Genomic DNA, 23,218 nt, shown 5'->3' on the forward strand with positions numbered 1-23,218 from the left:
CCACAACTACTGAAGCCCGCGCGCCTAGAGCCTGTGCTCTGCAACAAGAGAAGCCACTGCGATGAAAAGCCCACTCACCGCAACGAAGAGTAGCCCCAGCTCGCCGCAACTAGAGAAAGCCCGCATGCAGCAACAAAAACCCAATGCAACCAAAACTAAATAAAAATATATTAAAAAAAATTTTTTTCAAGATGGTAGATTTTATGTGTTCTTATCTTAAAAATAATAATGATAAACTAAAAGGGGGGAGGAAAATTTAGGCTGTGAGGGACAGGTTTATGGCATGGCTTGTGGTGATGGTTTCACGGGTGTATACTTATCTCCACACTTATGAAGTTGTATACAATAAAAATGCACAGCTTTTTGTATGTCACTCATACCTCAATAAAGGGTTTTTTAAATAAATACATAAAGTAAAAAATAACGACCCTAACAGAAAAACCCAAAGGGCAATATAAAGCGACTGATCATTGAAGTGACGCTCTAAGTTTATTAACATGGAAAGATGTGTTCCTGGCATGTTTGTCGGTGTGTGTGTGTGTGTGTGTGTGTGTGTACATATATAAATATGTATGTGGGGACTTCCCTGGTGGCACAGTGGTTAAGAATCCAACTGCCAATGCAGGGGACACGAGTTCGAGCCCTGGTCCGGGAAGATCCCACATGCCGCAGAGCAACTAAGCCTGTAGGCCACAACTACTGAGCCTGCGCTCTAGAGCCCGCGTGCCTAGAGCCCGTGCTCTGCAACAAGAGAAGCCACCGCAATGGGACGCCCGCGCACCTCAAGTAGCCCCCGCTCGCCACAGCTAGAGAAAGCCCGCGCACAGCAACAAAGACCCACCGCAGCCAAAAATAATCTTTTTTAAAAAATTTATAAAATATGTATGTGAACACACAAAAAATAAATAGAGCCTATAAACGAAAGAAGAAGAAAAGGAAAACGAGCCCCAGGTCCATCAGGTCTAAGACGCATGACCCTGAAAAAGTTACTTATCCTCCTTGAGCCGCACTTTCCTCATTTGAAAGAAAGGGAGAATAACGTTCAGACCACCCAGGGCTTTGAGGGGATTCAGTGGAGGTGATGCAAGCAGAGCACGGTGGCGGGGGGCGGGGAGGGGGCTGCACCTGGCACAACACGCCAGGTCAAGACGACAAGTACTACCAAGTTGGCAGAAAGGGCCTCAAGGGCTGTGGGCGGGCCCAGAACCTGCCCCTTCCCCTTCAGCCCACTCTGTCATGAGCCTCAGCACCGAGGTCAAGGCACCCCGGCCCCCTCCCTGCCCTGGAAGTGGCCTCGCCTCTGGGGTGGATACAGCAGCGTCAGCACCTTGGGACTGCTTTCTGGGGTACAAGTAGCATCAGCATCGCGTGGGCTCACACGCCCACACAGAGCCTAGCTGGACCTCAAGGGAGCAGCTGTCCACCGGGTCAAGGAAAGCGGGAAGGTGGGCCTGAGCCAGAGAGAGCTTCCAGGCAGCACGGGGTCCTCACCCCAAGGCCTCTAGGGTTGTGGAGAGGAGAGGAGAGGAAACACAACGCCCGGCCCTCCAGACACGCTCTGCACACCCTGAACCCAACTGGGAGACAGAGGGCAGGAAACCCGAAGGGAGGCGCCCCTACCATCAGCCTCCAAGCACCTGCAGGGAAGAGGCAAGGTCCTTGCATCCAGACCCCCAGGGCAGGTTAGGGGTGCTCTCCCTCTGTTTCCAGCCAGGGGAACCAACTCTGGGATCCTAAGCTCCTCGTCCAAAGCCTCCTGGCTGGGATTCAAACTCAGAGCTGCCCACTCCAAGGCCCAGACTCCTTCCTAACACTGCGTCTGCATTTCCTGAGGTGTGCCCTGCCCAACAGCAGGGCCATGAAAAGCCACACGCACGCCAGTTTCTGGTCACAGGCAGTGCTGGGCTTCGCATTCTCTTCCTCCTTCTCTAAAGATACCCTGTGCACATTAGCAAATTCAAGGTTCTGAGAAGTCCTGCAGGAAAGCAAGCTGCTGAATTAATGAACACAGCTAAGCATTTCCCAGTCTTTTTGGCTCACGAGGCCCTTTTTGCATTAAATCTCTAAGGGATCCTCTTGGGGAAATGCTGACTTTGGCATCTCCAAGACTCGGCTCAGGGATACTCCCCCAAGAAGACTCCCTGGGCAACTGTGGTCCACAGAGGCCACGATCTGCCCCTTTTCTGAGAGCCTGGGAGCTCCCTCAAGCTGGGCCCCGGCTCCCCCGCCTCCACCTTCCCCTGGGCTGGGCTGCGTGGGCGCACAGGGAGCAGCCCTGACCTTGGCCTTCAGGGTAGCATTCGGGGAAGACTGGAGGAGGCCCTGCCCTAGGGCAGTTTTCAACTGGGGAAGCAATCTGCCCTGGGGAAGAGAAAGTGGGAAAAGGCACTGAATACCAACCAGGAAAGACCCTCCTGTCGTACTTCCTGCCTCTCCCACGCAGGGCTGCGAAGCGCCCCCTGCCTCAGTCTCCCCACCTGCCATAAGCAAAGCAGCACGGGGGACAGAGACCTAAGGTCCGGCCCCGCTCCGCCTCTCGCCCTCTCTGGGCCTGATTCCCCCCGGGGCAGGGAAGGCCCCCAGGGTGTGCGAGGTCCCTTCTCACTGAGACTACCAGAGAAGCTAGCCACAGAGAGGGCAGCGGGAAAGGCACGTGGAGAGGCACCTCCACGCAGAGCTCAGCCGGCCCTGTTGGGGCCGTGGCCTCCCCAGCACCCGTGAGGCATCACTGTCTATCTAGTCTGGCTCCCAAAGCCAGTGCCTCCCCAAGAGGTCCTCCCTCGGACTCCCGCCACACCAGCCACCAAGAGTGCCCGGCCCTAACCCAAGATGCTAAGACCCCCCTTCCCCAAGGCTTCCTGGGGACTGTGCGAGGTCAAAGGGGCACATGGGGGACAGGGGCGGAAGGGCTACCTGGTAAAGCCCAGCCCAGAGCCCGGAAGAGCCCTTCTGCAGGGGAAGCAGCCCCAGCTGACCTCCCCTGCACCCCTAAAAGCCCGGCTTCCAGAGCCACTAACACAGGGGCTCGGGAGCCCTCCCCACGGCTGTGCTTGGGCTCCCCTTCCTTCCAGCCTCCGCCGGGCACAGGAAGTCGCCGTGATGGAGGCGCAGTCTCCGGCAGCCACATGCCCCCCAAACCCAAGCCTCCCCTGGGATTTTCCACCGGGGCTCCCCACGCCTGTCCGCGACCCCAAAGACAACGAGCCCCGTCCTGCTCACCGCCAGCCAACCAACTCCTCCAGGGCTTCCTGAGACCTTCTTCTCGGCTGTGTGATTTGACTTATTTCGGTTCCCCAAACAAGCCCCACCCTTTTGTCTCCAGGCTCAGACAGTCTAAAAGCACTGCCTACCTCCCCACCCCCAAACCCCTTCTGCCTGGCAAACTCCTACCGGCCCTTGAGAGCCAGGCTGAGCTGCCACCTCCTCCAGGAGGGCTGCCCAGCCTTGACTCAGTGCCTGCACTTCCCACCACAGAACAGGGCCCCTGGCCTGTCACTGCCCAATCACGTGATGCCTCTACCAAGGCCGATGTCTGGCCACGCGCCGCCCTGCTTTCAGGACCCAACAGTGCCTGGCACATAGCGGACACTCAAACCCCAAGTTCACGAACTGAGTCAAATACAGCCCGCCCTGAACTGCAGGGTCCGGCCCCCAACCCTGGGGTCCCTAGTCCCATCCGCTTGAGCTTTGGCACGTCACCTGCCTCTCAGGCCTTGATTTCTCACCTGAGCGATGGGGACGAAAACACTCCCCCACTCCCCGGCCTGTTCTGGCAGTGAAATGACCTCGTGGCTAAAACACTCCTTACAAATCCAGAAACTTCGCACATGGAAGGGGGCCAACCTTGCTGTGTTGTTTCTACCACAGGAAAACAGGCCCCAGCCTAAGGCTCCCGCGCTACCATCCAACAGGTGCCCACTGGGCTCCTGCCCATGCCAGGTACCAGGTGAAGTGCTGAAGCAAACAAGATGGACGCAGGGTCCCTTGGGAGCCCATGTTGCGGGGAGGGAAGACACGTGTGCCAAAGAAGCCACACGAGGCAAAGAAATGCCAGGGTGGGAGAGGGCCCAGCCTCTGGCCGGGCAGCCTAGTGGTTGTGAGCACAGGCTCTGAGACCAAACAGGCGAGAACCCCAGCTCCACATCAGAGGAGCTGTGTGACCTGAGGCACGTTAATTAACCTCTCTGGGCCTCGGTTTTCTCATTTGTAGAATGGACTGGTGATGGTACCGAATGCCCAAGGGCCTCACACAGAGGCTGGCACACAGAGAGTGCTGTTACGTGGGTCCACCCCAACTGGCTCCAAACAGGAGGGGTGGGCCTGAGAAACTCTGACATCACTCCCACCCCATCATCTCCAGCCGGGCCCAGGAGAGACAGAGAGAGAGGAGGTGGGCCCTGGGGGGCAGGAACACAGCCGAGGAGTAGGGCACCCACAACAAAGACCTCAACAACAAAGACCTGGGGGACACACTGCGAGTCCCAGGGGCCTCAGCCTCACTTCCTGTCAGCCCCCAAAAGGCAGCTCTTCTCTTCTCTTGGTCCCCTGCTCAGAAAGCGGGGTCTGACAAAGGGATGCCGGGGTGCCAGCCCCTGTCCCAGGCCTTGCCTGGCACTAAGGCACCCCTTCCAGGGAGTCTGAATATTTCAAAAGAGGACACTTCCCCATTAGCCCAGGACCCCATTAAAGCAACGCCTCCAGTCGACTTATTCAAAGGGCACCTCCTCCCCCAGGCGGATGGGGCCCGAAGGAGAGGCCAGGGAGTAGGGCTTGGGCAGCAGGGGTGGGCAGGCCCGGGAGGTCCCTGGCCCGCACAGCAGGGAGGTGCGCAGGGATAGGGTCAGCCTGACTACTGCAGAGATGAGGAGAGAGGCCAGGAGGAGAGGACGACCACCCCAAATCCACGTCCCCCACTGAGCAAGGCCAGGGAAATGTGCCTCCAAACAGCCCTGACCAGGAAAACACACTCGCCCCGGGGCTGTGGAGCCCTCTGGGCCTCAGTTTCCCCATCTGTGCAGAGAAAGGCGCAGCCCTGGATCCTGGGCCTCCCCCTGCTCGGCCAGCCAGTGATGCCAGGAACCGTCGACCCAAGTCAGCTGCCCCTGAGGTAGTGAACTAAGCCACTTCCAAGGGCAAGAAGGCCTGGATTCCTGGAAGACAAAGAGGCCTCCGGCAGGTACTCTGGGTCCTGAAGGCGGGTAGTGGCACCACTGACGGCGTCACCCCCGGGGGCCTCACGACGCCCCAAAGCCAGGCCTGCCACGCTGCCACCCCCAAGTGGGCACGAGTCCCCCCTGAGTCATCCACCCCATCACCTCCAGCCCAGCTCAGAAGAAAGCAGAGAAGGTGGGCCTTGGGGGCCAGGATCACGCCTGAGGACCAGGGCGCCCACAACAAAGGCCTCAGTTTGTTTCTTTTTCCTCAGGCACAGCTGCAGGGTAACTCCTTTCAGAGCTCAAGGCGGGTGGGCTGACAGAGACACAAAGAGGAGGGTGTTCCTGGTGCCCCAGCAGAGCCCAGGGGGAAGGGGGAGTAGAGCAGACACACTTGCACCCCGTCCTCTCCTGAGCCCGAGGACCCCTGAGGGGGTGACACGAGGCAAAAGGGGGCTCGAGGTGGGGAAGCACTCTAAGCAGAGGGGATGCATGGCAAAGGGCAGAGGGGGCAAGCCGACCTGCTGCCCAAGCCTGGGGGTGGGCCCAGAGCGCCTGAGACATAGAATCGGGGGCGGGCGGGTGGTTCGCCAACACGGCGAGGGGGGCAAAAGCCAGGAGAAGGGGTTCAAACGTGACACCAGACAGGAGGAACTCACTGACATGTGTGTAAGAGGAACCCAGGAACACCACGGGCCTCCTCTCCAGGGCTGTCCCACCCCATCTTCACAACAGGGTGGGCTCAGGTCTATCCCCCAGCACAGCATTTAGTGCCCCAGAAAACGCCTGTGAAATACACTCATCAGAGATCAGCACGTGCAGGGAGAAATGTCGATCCCAGGCATCACGGCGAGAAGGGTAACCGAAGAGGGAATGAGGCCACCTCTGCCCAGGGCTCACGCCCCGCCCCATCCCGACACCTTGTCCTCCTCCGAAGGCTTGGGGTGGGTGTGGGCATGGGGAAAGGGGAGCCCAGGGAACGGAGGTGCTTCAGCCCAGCAGGTCTGCGCCCGGGACTGGGCAATGCCCCAGCCATGACGCAGCCCCTTGTGAAATGCGTGGGCAGCGGCAGGTTGAGCCAGATGCCAGCGGCTGTCAGGTGGGCACCGTGCCACCCTCCTTGGGGGGTGTTGGCAGGAGCCACAGGTGGGCAAGTGGAGACTCCGCAAGCAGGCTCAGCTGGGAGGGTGGGGGCAGAGCTGGAGGACCCCTGGAGGGGCTGGCAGGATTCCACACACACAGGCTGGGGGGCTCGCCACTGCCAGGGACCTCTAGGCCTCAGCTTGCTGGTCTCAGATGCCTGGGAAGCATTTTTCACGCATTTAACTTTCCCAGCAACCTGCCTGGGCACTGCCATCGTACAGATGAGGAAACTGAGGAATAGAGGGTCAGTGATTACCCCCAGGGCCACCGGCTACCAGGCAGGCCTCTCAGTGACATGCCTCAGCTGGCCCTGCCCATCCTCACCTCCAAGGCGCCCTTCCCTAGGGAGGTCCACTCTCCCACCCAAGGCAGGAGGGGGCAGTAATGACCAACACCTCCACTTGGGTAGTGGCTTCTCTGTGCCAGCCGTACCACATACGTCCCTTCGTTTAATCCTACAACTACCTGGCACGTTGGGTAGCACGAGCAGCCCATTTTATAGATGCAAGAAACTAGCTCAGCCCCTCGCTCATCTCGCACGCTACTGGGAAGAGGCACAGTGCGGCTGAACCCAGGCCATCACCCAGCTCTACCTGGAGACGGGCTGGACGCGGCGACCTCCGGAAGACCCAGCTCCCCTGGCGACTGTTCAGACGCCAAGGCCTCATTCACTGAGCCAAACTAACTCCCAGCTCTTTCTACATAGGCCTTTTTAAAGACAGTAAACGCCCCAAAGGTCCACCATCAGTACTTCCCTCTCATCCCTAAGACCCGACCCCACAAAAGGCTAGAATCGGCCACTCAGACTCAGGTGCCCAGTGTGACCCACTCTGCCTGCTCCCTCAGGGGGCCCTGGAACTTTCGCGGGCGACTTAGGCACTGCCCTTGGCCTGGGCAATGGGATGTGGAAAGCTGCCTTCTGCTCAGTGCGATGTGCCCAGGACAGGAGGAGAGAGGTGAGGGACAGGCCACCGGCCACCCCTTCATGACCCCTGGTAATGGTGGGATGGCAAGTCATGGAAAATGCAAAGGGCTGGGTCATCCACCTCCCCGCTGAGGCAGGACTCGAGCACGGGTCCAAGAACACACGGCCCAGCTGGGGTGCGAGCCCTGACTCACCCCAGCCACCCCGCAGCGGGGACAGGCAAGACCCTCCGCCGGGAAGGCTCCCCCGCGCCAGCCCTCCATAGCCACCCAGAGCCCCTGTTCAGCTGTGCTGCCCCCCACCAGCCTCCCTACCCAACCCCAGGCCTCGAACGCGGCGGCTCTCCGTGAGAGGTGGTGTGTGCAAGTGGACGCCCCCGGGGACCGACTCCCTGTGTGGCCCAGGACGAGATGGTGCCCTGCTGGCCTTGGGCTTCTCCTCCGTCAACTGGGGACAGACGACACTACCACACAGGGTGGCGGGGAGGCAGGGAATGGGTTAGACCAATAGTTACAAACTGTAAAGGAGGGTGCACATGCCCAAAGTGATGTCAAGTTGGGCCTCTGTCTCCTCTTGAGGAGCACCTCTGGCTTGTGTGGAAGCCCCACTCCTGCCCCGTTCCCCACCCCCTACCCCCGGCTCACTGCGCCAGCCCCCAGCCCCGTAGGGCCCATAGGAAGACTGCCTCTCCCCAGACCCACTCCTGGCAAAGAGGCCCCGTGAGACCACCCTCACCCCCGACCCCTGGGAAAACGGCCGCCAGTAAACAGTCACTTCTTTTCGATGAATGACCACTGGCGACTTCCCCGCCAAAGCTCACACCTTCCCCACCGAGGGCAGAGAATGTGCACAACCTGAGCGTCCCCTCCCCTACACCAGGGGCCACAGGAAAACTCCAGGGAGCCCAGGGCCCACCTGGAGCGGGGAGGCCCGCAGCCTGGTCAGAACGGAGGGCGCTCAGACGGGCCTTCCAGACTCCGCGCCCCGCTGGACGCCCACACTTCCTGTGGAGCCAGTCCCACTATACTTCCTCTTAAGTCTACCCGTTTCATTTCTGTGTCTTCTTCGGCCTTGTCCAAGGCAAAAATACGTGCATGAAGTCACAGATCCAATGTCCTATTTCCAAATTTTTTTTCTGAAATGTATGAAAACGAATACCTACATGTGAAGCATGTTCACCCACGTCCAGGCTAAACCGTCCGAGGAGCAGGGTCCCCACCCCGAGAAACGCTGGTCTGGTCACCCCCTCACATCGTCCACCTGCACGTCTGTGGCAGAGAGCCGGTGACAGCCCACAGTCACACAGCCATTCCAGGCACCCGTCCAGGCCTTGCGGACCGGGGTTCCGTCTCCCAGAGGCCCAGCCCAGGCCTCTGCTTTCCCAACCCCCTCCCCTCCCCCTCCCCTCAGGGCTGGCCAGGAAGGAAGCCCCCAGGGCCAGCTGTCCTGAACCCCATGTGATGACACAGACAGGAGATGCCTGCTTCGCCCTGTGTCTGTGCACGTGTGTCTGGATGAGTGGGCAGAAAGATCCAGAAAGACCCACTCCCCATGGTCCACACTGGTGGTCCCGGGGCCTCGGGCTAGGAGGACTTGGAGGGAAGAGAGGCGGTTCCATTTTCTTGAGGCATCTCGGTTCTTTGCCTCATGGGCACGCATCACCTTCAGGGTTTGGTTTTTGCTTATTCTTTTTCAATCTAACAACATAAATTCAGTTGCACTTCCCCAGTGAACTTTTACTTTCATTGAGAAAAGTAGTGTACTTGCAAATGTAAAATTACAGCCCTGTAAAGAAACTCAGGCACCTGAGAGACAGTCACGGCAGTCTAGGTGGACCAAGCCAAATAAACACCACCACAGTCATAACAGCACCTTCCGGTCAGGCCGGGAAAAGCCGGTGACAAGGCATCTCCTTCTCGTCCAGAAGCCCCCCCACCTTGCCGCCTGCCCAGCAGCCTCCAAAGCCTCCGCTACCTCCAGTCCAGACCCTGTCCATCCGCTCCCAGGCTAGGCCCGCCTGGGGAGGAGGGGCGCTGCCCAGCGGTCCCCTCAGGCCCAGGCCACTAGGACACTTGGTGCCCCAGCTCCCCTCCCCACATTACCTGGCTCTCCTCCAGGGCCCCTCGGCAGCTGGGCCAGGGGCAGAGCCAGCGTGGAAGTGGCCGCCGCCTGCCCCTCCTAGGCCAGTGTCCAGGCTCACACGTGTGAAGGCTCGTTCCACCAGCTACCTAATGAGAGTGAGTCACATCTGGGACCCACAGCTTCCTGCTCTGGCGGTGGGAGCAGCAGAAACCCTCACGTTCAGCCCTCAGCTCAGGGCCTCTCGGGTGTGCAGTGGGGCTCTCCCAGCCACACAGAGCCCTCAACAGGAGGGGCAGAGCTGTCAGGCCAGGCTCCTGACTCCAGTGACTTCATGGAAATTGGAAGCTTTAAGCTGGAACCATTTTCAAGAAGTAACAAACAAAACAAGGACCAAAAGCCTGCATGAGAAGCCCGGCGACAGCTTCTGAAGGCAGGGAGTAAACGCCTCCCTAATGAGCAATTAGAAGCAAGAGCGGCCTGGCAGGGAGCCGCATCCTGGCTCCGCCACTCACACAAGGCTCTGAGCCTCAGTTTCCCCACTGAGATCATGGGGTGCTCAGTGGTGAGGCAGGAGACTAGGAGGGACTGGGAAGCAGGGCGCACAGACCTCCCAAAACAGAGGGGGAAAGCACCTCCTGGTCCTCAGGGAGCCCTCTGAGCACGAGACATGAGGACCTGGGATCATCCTCTACCTTTTATCCTGACAGTAAACCCTCCGTTCAGTAACAAAGTAGGGAACGGTGTCCAATTTTCCCAGCTGACACGTCCTGCCCTCCCCAGGTCTCCCTTCCAGCTCTTTCCTCAGAGGAAGCAGACTCTTCTCTGCTGACCTGCTGCACCCTGAGGCCCGGCCCCCCGGCACTTGACACCTCCCCCCTCATACCAACTGCGAGGTCCCAGCAGGCAGGACCTGTGCACACAGGCTAACGCACCCAGGATCACTCTTTAAACACTGACTGTGTGCTGGGCACCATGCACAGCCTCACGAGGAGGTCCTGCTATTGTGCCCATTCTACAGAAGAGAAAACTGAGACTCAGGCTACCCACTTGCCCAAGCACACACAGAGCCAGAATTCAGACTCAGGTCTGTCTGACTCTACGGCCTAGGCTCTCTCAACCACTTACATCATGACCCTCCCCAGGAGCAAAGAAGGGCTTCCCTGGAGACAGGCTGATCCAGATCCCACTACGCCCTCCTTGGCAGGTGCCCTCGCCCGAGGTCTCCAAGCCCTGGCACTCGGTGCTCCCAAACCTGCCAGCGAAACTTCCCCAAAGGAGGGGCAACCGCGGCCTTTCTCAGCATCAGGCAGGGAAGACTGGTTTCTGTTCGCTCAAGGTGCCAGGCGCAAAGCACAGCCCCACCCTCTCCTGTTCCACTCAGCAGCACCCGCCCTCCTCCCCGTGGGCAGGACTCCTCTCTGGGCTGGGGACACAAGCGCGACTTGGACACAGCGTGCCCACCACCAAAGACATGGCACAAAGATCTGGGAGAAGCGTCCGTGAAGGCAAGATATGTGGTCCGGAGCTCCGGGGAGAAAGACCTCACCCACCTGGGGGAGGTTCAGGGCCTCCCCGAAGAAGGGGACCCAAGAGAGGGTGCCCCAGGCCCGGGAGATGGCCCAGCCAATCCCTGACTGGTGCGTGGGAGCAATAGGCTGTAGAGAGTGGCAAGGCCGTCAAATAGTGGGCAAGAAAGAATAAAACTGCAGCAAAAACAAGGCAGACACAGTTGGCAGTCGACCAAGAGACAAATAACACTGAGCTCTGAGCACATAGTTTGGCCCCATTTGACAAACCCAGATGTCAATCCCTTTCCCCTTGGGAAGAAACCCCACAGTACCCCAGCGTGTTTCAAACTCCAGGCAGATTTATGAGAGGGAGTGTGAGCACAGAAACCATCAATACTACAGTCACCACACCCCAGAGAGGAGTCTGAGCAATCAGGTCTGGCGATTCACCCCCAACCCAGTCCCTTGTCCCATGAATGTGGGATGAAGAGGCTGAGAGCTCTGCAATCAGAGTCCCCATCAAGTGACCTTGGCCAAGTTACACGATCTTGGCCGCTCAAGGAGCCCATCTGTAAAGTCAGGACATCATCCAGCTCCTTGGGAGGCTGTGAGGGTTAGTGGGAAATGTGTATAAGGCACACAGTAAGTGCTCAGTTACAGCTGAAGACAAGGGAGGCTGGACAGAGGGCGCTCTCTCAGTTTTAAACCCTAGATCCTGGGCTTCCCTGGTGGCGCAGTGTTTGAGAGTCCACCTGCCGATGCAGGGGACACGGGTTCGTGCCCCGGTCTGGGAAGATCCCACATGCCGCTGAGCGGCTGGGCCCGTGAGCCATGGCCGCTGAGCCTGCGCGTCCGGAGCCTGTGCTCCGCAATGGGAGAGACCACAACAGTGAGAGGCCCGCGTACCGCAACAAAAAAACAAACAAGTAATAAACCCTAGATCCTGGCTCTACTGTACACCTGTCCTGTTCAAAGAACTTCCATGGCTTCACGGTACCTCCTGAGTCAAGTCCTGGCTCCTCCTCTCGGGCCTCCACACCTGGCCCAATTCGTCTTTCCATCCTGATCTCCTTTGACCCCGTGATCCACCTGCCTCACCCTGCTATACCTTGGCTCAAGCCTTTCTGCAACCAGGAATGGTCAAAATGCTACTCAACCTGCCAAGACAAGTACAAACGCCACCTCTTTCAGGAAGTAACGCCCCATCGTCACCTCCGCTGGGCCACAGTGCCACAGGCCTCTCCTTAGAGGATATACACTGTTCCCTTCCTTCTGTAGCATGCATTTTCACTTCTAGTAACAGCTCCCTATTCCTATGGAGAACCAGCCCTTCAGGGGTGGGCTCCTGATCAGTGTTCACTGAGGAACGGGCATGTGACTCGAAATGTTGAATTCTGGGACTTTTGTTGGAACTAACTGGAAAAAGAAGATGCTCTCATTTCACTAGGCTGGGAGGATATGAACTGGAAGCTGCTGGGCTCATCTATGCCACAGTGGTAGTCAGCCTCCAATGACCCTTGCCTCCTGGTGTTCATGCCCTTGTATGGTATCCTCCCACATTACCTGGGCGACCAAAAAAATACTGCAGAAATCACATGTTTGACTTCTGAAGTCATGAAAAATACTTTGGCTTCCACCTTGCTGCCTCTTGGATTACCTCCTCTGGGGAGAAGCTAGCCAACGTGTCGTGAGACACTCAAGTAGCCCTGTGGTGAGGAACTGAGGCCTCCTGCCCACAGCCAGCACCAACCTGCCATCCACGTGACTGAGTCACCTCGGAAGCAGATCCTCCAGTCCCCGTCAAGACTGGACTGATGCACTCTCACTGAAGCATCCCGACCTGATCAGGAGAGACAGTGGGGCACCTCTGCTCTTCCAGCAGACCCACCCATCCCCAGTACCAGGCACTTAGGAGGCCTTCACGACATCTCTGCCAAACTGATCTGCACCCAGAATCTCCTGACAAGAACATAAAGCAGAAACACAGAACCCACTCTGTGCAGACAGCAGCACTCCCCCCGCCTGGGAGGACAGAGCAGTCTGGCTCAGTACCGGTGTCAGGTCTGCCAGCCCCACTCCTCCAGGCCCCCAGTTCTTCCACGCTCTGGGCCAGGAGATCCCCAAGGAGACAGCCTCACCGAGGCAGGCACAGCCTTGTGGTCCCATCACTCACCCTCCTCCCAGAATGATTTTTCACACTGGGGGGGTGGGGTGCATTCCAATGCAGTGACTCACCTCTGGCCCCTCTGCCACCATCTCTTCCCAGTCGACTGCAAACTCAGGGATGTGCTAGGATCCCTTCCTTCCCCAGGCTGGGAACATATGGAGATGCTCTGGCTCCCTCCTTCAGTCCAGAGAAGGGGCCGACTGAGGTCATGCAACCAGTTACAAGTTATAGGATGGAACAAAGGCCTTCACTCCTAATCAGTGGTGGTCCTAAGGGGTGAGATACAAAGCCACTCCAAAAACAGACATGTGTTAATAAGTAAACAGCACCTTTGCAACCAAACTCAGCTCCGTTAGCCACTGCCCCTCCTATGCAGCAATCTAAATAGCTGCTGCTTGTCTCAGTTAGAATGCCAGACAAGGAAAAATGAACCACCCTGCATCATGTTGGTGGTACAGCCTGCCAGAGGGCAGGGGGCTGGCTCCCATGACCCCCATGGCCCCAGCCTCTGCCAGGCCTCGGCGACAGGGCTTTGGAGAAGGAAAGGGGCAGCCCAGGTCACAGTGTGTTGAGTAACTGCAGAGAATCCTAAAAGAACAGATGTGAAAGCAACTGCCCTGCCAACCAAAAGTCCTTATTTCCTTTGAAAAACTTGGCAGCTGGGCTACACCAGCGGCCGCCTGTCTTCCCCACACCCCGTCTGGTGTGAACTACTGATGGACGGGGAGGAAGACCATGACCCTCCCTACAGATCCTGGGAAGGAGGTTATGGAGGTGCCACGAGGTGAAAACAGACCTTTCATTCAACAATATCACAGATTTACGTATATTTTTTAACACAGAGGAAAATCCGGAAAAATATACTCCAAATCTTAGGAGTTATCGCTAGGTGATAAAATTTAGCACAGTTTTAATTGCATATTTTCTTGTTTATGCCTGTTTTCCAATTTTCTCTAATGAAAATATACCTCCCATGTAATTAAAAGATAACAGGGAAAAGCAACTACTATGAAGAAAAAGCAGGAATAAGGAAAAACAATGGCCTGAGACTGGAAGGTCTCCACCCAATGCCAAACTCAGCACCACCTGTAACCAAGTGAAAATGGAAAGTTTTTATGATAATTTAAAATATTACTACCTTAGGGACTTCCCTGGTGATCCAGTGGTAAAGAATCCGCCTTCCAGTGCAGGGGATACAGGTTCGATCCCTGGTCAGGGAACTAAGATTCCACATGCCGGGGGGCAACTAAGCCAGCATGCCACAACTAGAGAGAGAAAACCCGCATGCCACAACTAGAGAGAAGCCCGCAGGCCACAACGAAGAGCCCGTGCCGCAACGGAAACATCCTGCGTGCCGCAACTAAAAATCCGACGCAGACAAAAAAATAAAGAAAATAAATTAAAAAAAAAACAAAAAACTACTACCTTAAAGCCACTGAAGATCACAAAAAGAGATTGAACCAGACAATGCGAGCCTCCCAGTAGAAGTTTGCAACCCCATTTCCAATGTGCTCTTGTGTGGAAAAAAAGTCAAAACTAAATTAGATCAAGGCTCCAGATACAACTACCAATCTATAGGAGGTGCGGTGGATAAAAAACACATTAAGCATTATAGGAAGCAAAAAAAAAAACATGGCACGAGAGAGAGTGAATGAATATCAATCATACAGATGAAAGAAGACTTGAGAAATATATCAACCAATCTCATTACATAGACCTCATTTGGACGCTGATTTTAAAAAACTAAAATAATATATATATATTTTTGACATTTACGAAACAATTGGAAATTTGAACACAATACACTGCATGGATAGCTATGATCTTAAAGAATATTGCTAAGTTTTAGGTGTGGTAATAATACTCTGGGGTTTTTTTGTTTTGTTTTGTTTTTCTACTCCTTCTCCTTTAGGAATAGTTCCTCGGTATTGCAGGTTCAGTTCCAGATCACTGCAATAAAGCAAATATTGCAATAAAGTGAGTCACACGAATTTTTTTGGTTTCCTAATGCATATAAATGTTATGTTGACACTGTACTGTAGTCTGTTAAGTGTGCAATACCATTATGTCTAAACAATGTACATATCTTAATTTTAAAAGACTTTATTGCTAAAAAATGCTAAAGATCATCTGACAGGGCAAGGTGGCCACAAGCCTCCAATTTATAATAAAAAAGAAACACGATACCTGCGAAGCACAATAAAACGACGTATGCCTGTACTACAATTTTTACAGATGAAGTGATATGAGGTCTGAAGGAGGGAAGTGTGTAGGAGGACAGATGACTCCAGGTTAGCCAAGAGCTGGAAACCGTGGCATCTAGGGGTGAGTATATGGGGGTGGACATGCTATTCTGTCTTCCTTTGTGGGTGTTTAATTTTTCCATAATGGAATGTTGAAACACTGTCACTGTAAGAGCTCTGGCGTCTGTTGTCTCATTTGAGTCTCACTTGGTGAAGGCGACATGTTCAGCCCCTTCCTACAGATGAGGAATGCCCCCCACCCTGCCCCCAGGGAGTCTCAGAGCCAGTAACACAGAATCAGCCTCAGCCCTGCTCCCGACTGGGAGGGGTGGATGCACTCTCAGCCTGAACCCTGAGCAGGGCAGAGACGCCCCCAGGCCCCTCTGCGGAAGCACAGGAGGCTGCAGGGCTGCAGGCTCCACCGTCATGTACTAGCCTGGAGCAGCAGCCACCTTCTCCTTCGCCTCCACCTCCACCCAACTCCCGCAAAGGAGCTTAAAGGCTTCCAGTACCAGCCTGGACGGCGGCATCTTAACCCCTTTTCTGGCAAAGCCCTCTGGTGGGAGCCCCTCCCCGTCGCATCCTCTGACCGCAAAGCAGTTAACCGGGGGAGTGGGGCGCCCAGGACCTCCACGCCTGCAGACACGGCCCAACCACAAACCTGCATCCAGTCTGCAGTGCCACAAACCCTACAGAAAATAATCCCCAGTGTGTACAAAGACTTAACTTACGGACTACTTAGCGCTGTGAGCTAACTGCAAAAATACTGGAAAAAGCCCTAAATGTCCAGCAATAGGGTACAGAGAAAATCAACCAGGGTTCCTAGTATACCAAATGTTGGAGCGGGCCTGATATGTGTCTGAGAACTCCAGCAACTCCACTCCCAAAGCCTGGGGGCAAGCAGGACAGACACAGTAAAAAATGTTGTAATGCTTTTTTTTTTTTCTTGTCACATGCTTAAAAAAAAACAAACCCCCAAACAAGAAATCGTCTGGAAAGACGTACACCAATACACTAATAGGTTACATTAATGGGTACAGATTCTGGCTTTTCTCCCCACTTTTTTTTTTTTTTTGCAGTACGCGGGCCTCTCACAGTTGTGGCCTCTCCCCTTGCGGAGCACAGGCTCCGGACGCGCAGGCTCAGCGGCCATGGCTCACGGGCCCAGCCGCTCCGCGGCATGTGGGATCTTCCCGGACCAGGTTACGAACCCGTGTCCCCTGCATCGGCAGGCAGACTCCCAACCAGTGCGCCACCAGGGAAGCCCATCCCCACTTTACTGCTTAGGTTTTATGATTTTTTAGTAATAAGTGTGAATTATTTGGGTAACTAACACAAAATTCAAGCCATTTGAAAATTAAAAATGAGCTGACCTTCTCCTCCTCCCCAGGAATGCTGCTCAGTCTTGGCCCAGGAGGCAGAAGTTGCCTGGTTGTGGGACTTCTCAAGGCCACACGGCCTCTCTGAGCCTCAGCTTCCCCATCTGTCAGACACCAAATCCACCAAGTGAGCTCTTCCCACCTCCTCACAGAGCCTGTTCCCTCCTGTGTGAGATGGGTACAGTAAGGCACACCCACAAGGCCACATAAACACCACCTGCCTAGCCTCCCCTCCCCCACTGCCCGTGGACTGGTGCCCTCATTTCCAGCCTTTGCTCATTCCTCTGCCTCTTGGGCACCTGCTGACTCTACACCCAGCGTGGTGGGGAACCAGGGGCATCAGAGGCCGAACGTGGAATGAAACAATCCCCACGACCACACCCCCAGATCTCCAGCTGCTCGAGGCTGACAGGCTAGCCCCTCCAGCCCTCTGACCACCCTCCAGGAAGGCGGAATAGCCCCGATTTACAGAGAAAGAACCAGAAACTCAGAGAAAAGAAATAACCACCCATCTACATATACCAAACCAAGATGAAGACTGCAGCCTGGGGGCCCTTCTGTGAGCTCCTCCTACACCCTCCTCATGGGGTATCAGCAAACCACCCTGTACCCTTTCTGAAGAGCCAGGCGCACTGCTTAGGGCCACGGGCAGGACCGAGGGAAGACGAGGAACGTCGTAGGACACACCAGGCTGGAGCCACAAAACTTCCGGCACCTCCTCCTATCCGGCCCCCCAGCCCCTCTCCACACAGCTGATAGGCGCTCAAGTGTAGGTTGAGCAAAGGACGTGCAATGCTGCACCCTCTGGCTGGAGGAGCAGGTGGGCGGAGGGGAGAACCCAAGGTGGGGCATCAGGAGGGAAGGGAAGAACCCAAGCCTTGGCCTGGAGCCCTGGGATCAGGCGTACAATGGCACTCTCCCAGAGGCGCAAACTCAGAGCCCCCAGAGATCAGACGGGACATCAACCAGAGATGCCAGCTGGCTGGCTGGGGACTAGGGTAAACTGGAGGCCCAAGCTCTGTGTAAAGAGAAGCTGTGTAAAGAGCTTCAGCCAGTAGCTGCCACAAAGGAATGTGGCGAGTGTTGCAAGCCTTCTGAGTTATCAAAGGAAATCAGAAATCTGGGTTTTTACAGAAACAGACTCACAGATGTAGAAAACAAACTCACTGGTTACCAAAGAGGAAAGGGGGGGTGGGGGGGTGGATAAACTAGGGGTATGCGACTAACAGATACACACTACTGTACATAAAATAAACAACAAGGATTTACTGCATAGCACAAGGAACTATATTCAATACTTTATAATCATCTATAATGAAAATAATCTGAAAAATATGTATTTTTTAAAATTATATATATATAATTACATATAGATAACAATATATATACATTACATATATATAACTGAAAAAAAAGAAATTCGGTTTTTTTTTACATAAAATCTCATGGTTGCAGATGCTGGCGATGAATCCAAAATAAATTTTAAGCAGTTCTCCTACCAGTGCTCTGGACTCACTGCTGTGTGGCCCTGAGCAAACCACTTAACCTCTTTGGGCTTCAACTGTCATCTGTAAAGTGGAAAAATAACACAGGGTATTGTGACAATGAAGTAAGACAAAGACAAAGATGTATACTTTGTCCATATTAATGATAACAAAAAGCAACACTAACAATAACAGCTAATGTTCAGGGAGTGCGAGGCACTGTTCTAAGTAACATCAGTTAATGTCATTTCATTCATACTATTAGATAGGCATTTTTTTGAACTGTGTATTTTGAAACAGTTTCAAACTTTCAGAAAAGTTAGATGAAAACCACAAAGAACTCTCCTATACTTTAGTTCATATTTGCCTATTTGTACCATTTTGTCTCACTTTCTTTACTATCTGTCTATACCTATGTTTCTCTTTAATATTTGAGAGTGGTTTGCCTATACTGTGAGCCTCTACCCCTAAATACTTCAGTGCATGTTTCTTAAGAACAAGGACCAATATAGTTATCAGGTCATTTAATATTGACACACTACTTTAATCTACAGTCCATATCCAGTTTCATCAGCTGTCCTAATAATGTCCTTTATGTAATTCTTTTCAGCCCAGGTTCACATAACTGCATTTGGTTGTCACGTCACTTTGGTCTCTTTTAATCTGGAACTGTTCCTGGCTTTTGAGATAAGTAGTCTTATTCTGTCTCCATTTTATAGATAAGAAACTGAAGCTCAGAGAGGTTGAAGCCCCTGCCCAAAGTCACACAGCTAGGAAATGTTGAGCTTGGACTCAAGCCCAAGAGGTTCCCTCCAGAGCCTGTGTTCTTGTCCTCCAAGCATAAAAGCTTGCAAATAGTAACCTTTGTTGTTAATAACTGAAAACAGTGGTTCCCTCTGCAAACAGGTGGATGGCTGATCACAGCCACCTCACTCAGCAGGTGGTCATTAACTGAAGGCGTGGCCTCCTGTGCACACACTGGCTGCACCTCCTGCTGCCAGCTCCCCACACTTGGCAATGGCCCTGGCCCAAGGCCCACCACGCCACCCTGTGGGGCCCCATTTAGCTCCCTCTATACAAGCTGGGCAGTGGAGAGCTGGAGGGGCCCACAGCTCCTACCTTGCTTTTTCCCCCTCTTAAAGTGACGGTCCAGGTACAAATGCCCATGTCCCAAAATCAGAGCAAGGCAAATACCCCAGGGACAGAGCCTGAAGTCAAAAGGGCCCTCAGGCCATGTCCCTGACCCACAGAGCACCAGACTGAAGGGGACCCCTGAGGTCAGCTGTCCAAGAGGGGGCTGAGCACATCCTAAGACACATGACGGAGTTGCACTGGAGAGGAGGGTTTATAGGAAGAAGGAATAGCAAAAGGAAGGGCTGGAGGTGGGAGCGGAGCTCTCGCAGCAAGGACTCAGGACTCCAGGGCATCACGCAGCCTGTGTTGCGTGCAAAGAGGACCAGGAGGCTGCGGGCTGATCCCACAAACTCAGCTTCCTCAGGGAGGACCCACGTGGATGTGGACTTGTCCACTCTTCTCTGGCCAAAGTCCCTACCCCCAATTCCAACCTAGGCCGGGCAGCATCAGCTTACAAAACCACTCTCTTTGGTTCCCAGATGAGTGTGGCTCAGGGCCTGGAAGCTGCCACCAACCTTGCCTCCATCACCTCTAGCTCTTGCCCACCCACCAGCTAGGCCCCATCAGATAGCTCTCCAACAGTTGGTCGTGAGCCACAAATACCAGCAGACTCGCAGTGGGAGAGGCAACACTGTCAACAAGAAGTTTGCAACTTCTGCCTGAGCTCCAGGCCATTCTGTAGACTAATTTGTGCTGAAATATCTCAAAATCCTGGGACCTTCCCTTTGGATGCCCTATTAAATTCGGAAGTTTACCGACCTCACCTGCAAACCCAATTCCAAGTTTCAGAAGCAGAACAGCTCTTGAAAATTTTCCAGAACAAACAAAAACGGAATAGTTTTGCTTTTCTTCTTCATTGTAGACAATTTTGAAAATACAGAAGGCATGAAGAAATAAGAAAATGACCTATCGACAAACTCTCCCAAAGATATCACAATGAAGACCCCTCCGCCCATCCTTCTAGTGCACAGACCGGCCTGCCTGCTCTGTGAGCCTCTCTCTACAGAGGTGTTTGGGGTCAAGGTGCAACCACTCTGTCGCCCCTGTTGGCAGGGGGCAGGGACCACGCCTAACTCGCTTTTCTGCCTCCTACCAGGGCAGGCCGGTCGAGGCTCCCTTGCTGGAGTTAGCCACAGAGGCAACATAAGCTGTTATCCCCCCATTAGCAGTCCCTTTGAGCCCAGCTGCAGAGGAAGGGGATCCAAGAGGTGAGGTCAGCAGCAAAGTCCAGAGCATCTCCTGGTAAGCACTAGGAACAGGAGGAAGAGAGGTGGGCAGGTGGGTGGGCAGGCAATGTGCTCTACCCTTGAGGGGGATTTAATGCGCTCACTTAAGACTGCCTGCTGGGATGGGATCAGGCTCCCAATGGGTACTTAGTCAGACTCCACCAGAACCAGGCCAAAACGGGATGGGAAGACCAGAAGGCCAGGCCCTAGTCCCCACTCCAGGCCTAACTTGCTACAAGACCTTCAAGCACTTCAGCTTTCCCACCCATAAATGGTGCTCGTCATTCTGTTCCTAACAGGATCAAACGGTACAAGGGACATGCCATGGCTTTGTAAGCCATCTGGCCTGAGAAATTGGAACTCCCCCACCTCTTTCAGCCTTCCTCCATAAAAGGTCCAAGAGCAACCGCTCTCAAAAGCCCAAGGGCATCGAGGGCTGAGGAAGAAGACCCAGCCTCTGAGGATCCCAAACATTCAGCACTGGGGGAGGCAGCTCCAAAGGTCACCCTGTGGACCCAACTCCATGCCCTAGACCCAGCTGGCCACCCCTGTGGGGCTTCCTCACTACACTGGGGATCTGCCCCTATAGCTCCAGGTCCACAGCGGGACACGCTCACCTCTCCTAGGAGGGCACCTGCCCACGTGTGAGAGCGGTGATTGATTGAATGCCAGAGACCCTCATCTCTGAGCCCAAAGCCCCAACCTGCCAAGTGCCCTCAGCCTCACGCCCTGAGACCATTGCAGTCCTGCTGGTCATTCGTTCGTTCATTCATTCATTCATGCTTCTGTTGACCATCATCCTGGACCAGGTCTGAGGAGGCTTCAGCAAGCAATGAGGGCCCTGAACCTAAGGCCAGTCCAGATCTGGCCATTCCAGGCACAGCCTAACCACCAAGGGTACCAGTGGTCCTCACCTTAAAGGCTCCACTTCTAGTGAAAGGGCCCAAACTCTCATTTTCCAGCTCTGGCTCTGGGACTCAGAAAGAACACGAATTCTTCGCCTTTGAGGAAGGGGACCCGAGATATACACCAGGAGAGAGAACAACTCCAGCCCACACTGAGAAAGGCTCCATCATCTCACCCCCAAGCAGGGATGGTTACCATGCCGTTCGCGTAAAAGGGTAGGTTTCGGGAGTGTCCCAGTGGGGACGCAAGCCAGAGCAAACGCCTCACCGGCTCTCCCATCTACACACCGCCCCCCTTAACTGGTGAGGCGTCCTGCTCACTGTGGCTGTGACTGGACTGCTTCCAACCCCAGGCCGTAGTCTTGCCCTTACCTGAGCCTTCTCCCTTTGAGTTATTTTTTACTTTAAACAGACCATATTGACCCTCCTGGGGCCCCTGCCTTGCCTGAGTCTGAGAAACCTGAAAAACCAGCCCCTCTTTTTACCATCATAAGCCAATGGGCGTTCCAACAGAGTGGTCGGAGCGTGCCAGACCCAGGGGGGACGCAGAGCCATGTCCCTCAGTGAGGTCTCAGTCTTGTCATCCGGGAAGTGGGGTTGGGCCCCAGTTCCTGCGCTGAGGTCCTATGTGGGAAACGTCTCCCCGCAGTGCCTGAGCGAGGGGGCATCTGAGAAGACCCACCCCAAGCTTGGGCCAGAGAAAGAGCAAGGCCGGGGAACGGGGCGGGGGCGGTTCCGCGGGGCGGGAGAAGGGGGCAGTCGGCCGACCCCGCGCCTCTCCCCGGCTCCCGAGGCCCGGGAAGGCAGGCCGAGCGAGGGGCCCGGCTGCAGCCGCCCACGCCCACCCCTCCGCTCGGGTGCTGCCTGGCGGGCGAGCAACGAAAAAGCCGCAGACGCCCCCCACGCCGAGGCCCTGCCACGCGGGGGTCCAAGGACCTGGCCGGCGGGCGCGTCCCCAGGCCCCGAGCCGCGGCGCGCGCCCCCTCGGTCCGGCCCGCCCGCCGCGCCTTTCCCCGCCACGGCCGTCCGGACCGCGCTCACCTGCCGCCGTCGTCGCCGCCGCCGCCGCCCCGCTCCTGCGCCGGCCGTCGCCGCCGCCGCCGCCGCCGCCCGAGTGGGCGCGCCGCCGCGGGCGGGATCGGGCTGTGCGGGCGGGGGCGGCGGAGAGGCCGCAGGCGCCCCCCGCTGGCCGCCCGGCCCAGCCCGGAGCTCCGGGCCCCGGGCCCCGCGGCCGGGAGGGAGGGCGGCCCCAACGCCCCGGCCCCCATTCGGGCGCCGCGTGCCGCCACCCTACTCGGTTTTCACCAGAAACGCGGAAAACGCACAAGCATCCCACAGCCGCCGCCCGCCTTCCCACGCGGGTGTGGGAGCGAGCGGCCAGGCACCCTCGGAACGTGAGCAGAAAACAAAACCTTTTCAAAACACATTCTCTAACTCAAGGCCACGCACGTGTTTGGACGCGCCAGGTGCAGCCCCAGCCCCGGAGGAAAACACTTTCTAGCAAATTCTTTCAGCTGTTTCTGCTCCAGATTCCCATCCCACCCCCACCAGTAACGCCGTTTCTAGAAGGACCCATGGACTGTGGTCTAGTGCCCTCCTGCCAAGATGAGGGAAACTAGTCGAAACCTACTGTCTCACTCAGGCCTTAAACTCCTAGGGGTCCGGAGGCGGGAGCTGCCCCAGCACCCGCGAGATTCAGCCCTTTATTGACCTTCTTCTCGGGCACCAGGAAGACCAAGCTCGCTTCAGAAAGTAGTTGTCCTCAGAAAGCAGGTACCGAACCTCGTCGTGATCCCACTCACCGCTGCCTACAACCCGGGTGAGGCCCCAGAGCTGGCAGCAAAAAAATCTGTCCTGTTTCCGAGGAAC

At 55.5% G+C, this 23,218-nt stretch overlaps 1 protein-coding gene across 16 annotated transcripts in view; it reads right to left on the reverse strand.

Moving 5' to 3' along the window:
* Positions 1 to 23,218, reverse strand: part of ADCY7 (adenylate cyclase 7) — a 60,751-nt gene extending 37,533 nt beyond the window's left edge. For 4 of the 16 annotated variants that reach the window (XM_004265062.4, XM_049703787.1, XM_049703788.1 and 1 more), the window contains exon 1: positions 22,980 to 23,214. The gene's annotated coding sequence lies outside the window, so the exon portion shown is untranslated. Of the gene's footprint in view, positions 1 to 9,323; positions 10,255 to 13,046; positions 16,288 to 16,594; positions 16,766 to 22,390 lie in introns of those variants that run through there. The other 12 variants (XM_033418900.2, XM_033418899.2, XM_049703783.1 and 9 more) reach the window with 8 other exon arrangements.

This window comes from Orcinus orca, chromosome 20 (genome assembly GCF_937001465.1).
Source record: "Orcinus orca chromosome 20, mOrcOrc1.1, whole genome shotgun sequence".
NCBI lineage: Eukaryota > Metazoa > Chordata > Mammalia > Artiodactyla > Delphinidae > Orcinus > Orcinus orca.